Here is a 5,218-nt window from a genome sequence, read left to right as displayed (position 1 = left end):
TCCTATAAACTTCATTTCACTTCTTAAATATCACTGTTTGTTTGCTATATGATATATTTAATTGAAATTGCTGTTCCGAACAACCAATGATACATAAAGGAAAATCTTGAAAATGATCAGGGGTGCCCAAACGTTTTCATACCACTGTAATTACACTGTGGGCCAAATTTGACCTGTGTTTGACACCTGTGACCTCGAACACAATATGTGCCACAAAATAATTGTGATCCAGTATTCCAGCTGTTTAAAGACTGATGGAACATCAGTCTTTTAAATACTACTGATATTAATAAAAAAGACTTGTTGCTCCAGCCTAAGTCATCTACATCTATCAATCATTATTAATACTTAAAAACAACAAACATCCAAAAACAAAACCAACCTCCTGACATCACTGACCTACTACAATGAACTACCAGGAGAAATAAGAGACAGTGGTCTGGCTGACCTGTGGAAGTCTCCTCTATTGGAGCTGCAGCTCAATTGAAGGTCACAGCACAGAGTAAAAACACACTGCTGGATCTCACAGCCTCATTAGTTCAGTACAAGGGCCTGAGTGACTGAGCTATTGCCACAGCTTTTCTATTCCAGAATTGTTGAGCAACATTTTACATTATGTCTGCATTTGTATTGACTTATCTCTCTCTGTTCCATCTCAGAGTGCACCCTGCAGCAACCGGCGACAAAATTCAACACCTTTTCTTTAATTGAAACACACCCCTTCCATCAGGCAGATGTTTGTTATGTCTTCGTCATAAAAACCTCACGCTTTCAAACGGCAGTTGATTACATCTCTGGATGGGGCTCTTGAAGATGATATTGAATGACTTGTCAACAGTGGGTAATCGAAAGGAAGCCTCTATAGCCATCCTATAAGTGTTCTTTGTTGGCCCATGTGCTACACCTTAACAATACCTCATTGCACTGTGCTCTTTATATTTATATCTATATCTTTATAATCAAACATTGGTGACACAAGAAAATGAGCGTTGCACTCTCAAATAGACAGGTCACGATTACTCTGTATCATGATTAGTTGTGGTATTAAGCGCTACAGTTAGTTGATCGTAACACTTTCTGAATACCATCAGAAAATAATCTGCCAGAACTACAGTTAAGAGGACAAACAGGACAAAAACAAAGTGACACATATCGTAGAAATTTTTATGATTTGAAAAAATCAAGAGTCAATAGAGATTGCCTTTGATGGATTAATTCTATGTATCTTGGCCAAGAGAGCCGAACCTAACACTATCTAATACAGCTGTTAGACTCGACTGGCTTCCTGTTAGGCAAGCTCTCTTTTATGTGGTTAAATGGCTATGTAATGTAGCTGTTAGGTTTCAGCTTAAACAAAGGATACAAGTGTTAGACTTCAAGACTTTAGCTAGATAAGGAAGTCCTCCCTATACAAAATCAATCATCTTTGGTCCAAACCTGGTGAGGAGAACAAGTACATCATGTATAGTTTAAATCACACATTCCCTGTGCAATAAAACTGTACGTTTACAGACACATGGGCGAGCCTGCAGGTGCAGCTGAGTGAGAAGAACAACTATCACAATATTAGTGTTGCGTAAGCACTTCTTTTGCACATAATCAATACATTTCCAATCAGTGTGAACACAAATGAAATATTTTTATACACACACAACACCTGCATGTTGCTGTGTGTTGTAACAATTACTTCCTGTGTTGTAAAGATTTGTGTGATCATTATAGTGTGTTGCTTTGTTTTCAGACCCTGCAAGTTGCAGAAGAGTGCTGTTCTCATGTGGGAGAAATGGCAGAATAAGAGTTATTCCCCTCAAACAAGTGCATTACATCATCTGTGCGAGATTATTTTGGCTAATGAAAAAAGGTAATGCCTTTCAACATGTAAAGAATGCCATTAAAAAAGAGAAAAAAGGAAGCACACACAACCACCCGATTGTCCGTAACATTAAAGATAAATACACAGTTGCTGGAATTTATTACGTCAATGTTACGTTGAATTGGTAGGAAATCAAATGCTAATGTGTCATTTGCAATTAATTGTCTACGAATACGATGTGGGATCAACTATCAGTGCAACGTGACAAGTTACACAGCATTAATCGTGATAATCAAAATATTGTGATAGATTCTCTGACAATAATCGTATCAAGGGAATCTATAATCATGACATCACTGGTGTCAAATAATTCTACTAACGATTGGTTGCAGGTTCTCTTCTGAGACCCCTGAATGATAACGTTCAAACTTTTGTGTTAGCGTTGGAAGACAGAACCACAACAAAGGTCAGCATGAGTCTCCTTCTACATGCAAATATGCCTGTCCTGACAGGCTTGAAATATCTTACTAAAAAAGTCATGAATGCAGGGTCAAGAAAACAGAGGAGAAACTGAGGGGTGTAAACAAGGATGCCCAGAGAACAGCAATGTTTTAATAAATCACCACCTCATATCATTTATCTCCTAATAAGTGTTCTTTGTTATCAAATAATCACGAAGTTTGAAGAGCTGATGAATTTAGTATTGAAAAATTGGGAAAAAAATGTATATATATAATATGTGCTTTTCACTTAAAATATTAAAATTATATTTTTAAGTGAAAAGCACATATTGCGTCCACTTGACTCATTAACTTTTCTAATAGTTCCTGTTGCTAGGTGAAAAGTCTTTTTTTGGAAAACTCTCTCATCCTTGGTAAACCTTATATACGGAATCAGGCCACAATGTTCCCAGCTCAAAACATATGCAATCTAATCTGATTGATTAGATATTGCGGCTGACGGAGACGAGTGATGGTCCGGTTCTCACACCCCTCCAGTTTCAGACGCAGGTCCTTGATCTGGGTCAGGTAGGTCTTACACACAGACTCGTCCTGTTCTCCTGGTCAGTGGTGGAAAAAAACACAACAGGGTTGAAGTGACAGAGAAGCAAAGGTTCAGTTTGTCACTAGCATGTGAGCTAACAAAACTTAGCTTGATTAGCATAGAGGTTAAATCAGACTTTCTGTTTAAAAACTGCAGTGACAGTTATCTTTGAAGTGTGTTTGTTTGAGTCACAATCTATCTAATCAATCAAAAAAATTGTGTTTTTCTGAAGATTCTTACAAACACATGCCTGACATTTAACACCCACATATATGTAGCATCAGTCGCTGCACATGTTCGTTAAAGTGTAACAAAAATGGCAGCAATTGATTGGATAGCAGCAGTATATCCTCCTCAATTAATGTCTGACTGGACCTAAAGGTTACACTGCACAAACACTAAATAAGTGAAAGGTCTGAAAGATTCTTGCTATATTTTCTGGGTCACGGCACCAGTTGAACGATTTGGCTCTTCATTGTTCGTGAGCACAACACCAATTGGAGGATTTCTTCTCCCCGTAGTCACAGCACCAAATTTGAAGAAATCACCTCGTCGGTAGTCCCAGGCAAGGAATGAAACAGCCGGTAGATGTTTGATTTGTTTAATAACAAAACACCAAAACAAACAGGTCCAACAAGCAAAATAAAACGACTGGAGAAGTATTCAAGAAAATCTCGTACAACAGTTGTTAATACGCAAGGTCAAGAATAACTTCCTAGAATAACTTCTAAGAATAACTTCCTCTCAAGAATAACTTCTATTGCATCATCAGTGATGTGCACTATACCTGTCTGGGGGGAGTGGTTTTTCGACTTCCCAGGTGTGTGTTTAAATGTGGTAGACCAATGGAAGACAGAGGTTGTGCCTCTTGTGGCCAATCATATTACCATGGTTGTGCCTACAGTCACAACTATGTGGCGCTGCTGCTCCATGAGTCAGTGGTATTGGAGGACATGTTTATGAACCTTTTGTCACTGAGCAAGGTGTTATTACAAAGGAAGTGGATGGAGCCTTGGGGTCCGGACAACAACAGGTGGTTATGTGGCTCAAAAGGAGTGGATGGGATTCTTCCCATTGTTCCTAGGGGGTAGAGGTGTTTTGGAGTAATCTGCGGAGTTGGTGTGAATGTTTAGGGATATGTAAATGTGTGTGCTTGGGAAGGCCTTTGGTGTCTAAGCAGCTTCCTGCTTTCAGACTCAAACTAAATGTGAAAACCATTGAAATCTAACAGGTCCATCATCTAACGAGTGTTTCCTGCCCAACAGACGGTCTTGGTCAATGTCCAGAAAAACCTCTTACAACTGAGGAAACATCAGGGAGCACAGCAACACTTAACCAGGAAAGACTTCCATCTGGACTCTTACTGGTCCAATCCACTAAGAATTTGCCTGATTTGGACTCAAGTTGATGATTTACACTTCAGATAGTATGGACCAGCTATTAGCGACCAAGACCAAGACAGATGGTAGGTCTATGTTTACATTCCTTGTCTTTTAATTCAATTTCTATGTTACTCTAGTGGACCAGTTTGTCATAACAGATGGCAACCGTTTTCCTGTCCTCTCCCTCAGCCCACGGATGCTGTCAGCCAATGATGGTGAATTTAAACAAACTGCTTATGGGGAAAGTGTGGAACCATCATTCATCCTCAGGAGAGGGTGGCTCTAAACAAAGCTCAAAGTGTTTGAGGTGCATTATAAGTAATGTGTCCACAAGGTTGGGTGAGGTGCACCAGGTCAACCCCACCTTGTCACCCACCCCACCTGCCCTGAGCCACCACTTCATCTCTGTCAGATCTAATGACAAACTGTGCATAAAAATTGATTGAACTTTCGTCTAAGAGTTTGTCATTGGAAAACAGAAGCAATCCTAAGCAGCAGACCCAAAGCACAGTTGATAACAATAGTTCTGTTCAATTAAACATGACGGCATTCCAAAACTACTAGAACAGCCGCGAGCGCTCATTCTGACCGCTAGATTCTAAACTCTATGATCGCTCATGATCCATCCCCAAATGAAAGATTAATGAATTCATTTTGTTATGATATCTTCAGAACAACAAAATAACACAGAAATGTGTTATTTAACATATTTAATATACACATTACCGTAAATTCACGGCTCATTGCATTTATTCATAGCAGCGCAATTAGCGATATGCATACGCTATAGGGGTGGGCGGATCGATCCAAATATCGATATTATCGATACTAAGCAAGTACTTGGATCGGATCGATACTATTGTCCTGGGATCGATACTTCGCTCCTCCACCAATTTCCTCAAAGCGCCGCTTCTCTGCGCAAATAGCGCACCCCCCTCTCTCTCTCGCCCAGCGCCCCCTGCTACTCTCTGAGTCTCTG

This window comes from Cynoglossus semilaevis, chromosome W (assembly GCF_000523025.1).
Source record: "Cynoglossus semilaevis isolate Cse_v1.0 chromosome W, Cse_v1.0, whole genome shotgun sequence".
Classification (NCBI taxonomy): Eukaryota; Metazoa; Chordata; class Actinopteri; order Pleuronectiformes; family Cynoglossidae; genus Cynoglossus; species Cynoglossus semilaevis.
Note: the sequence above shows the minus strand (reverse complement) of the source record.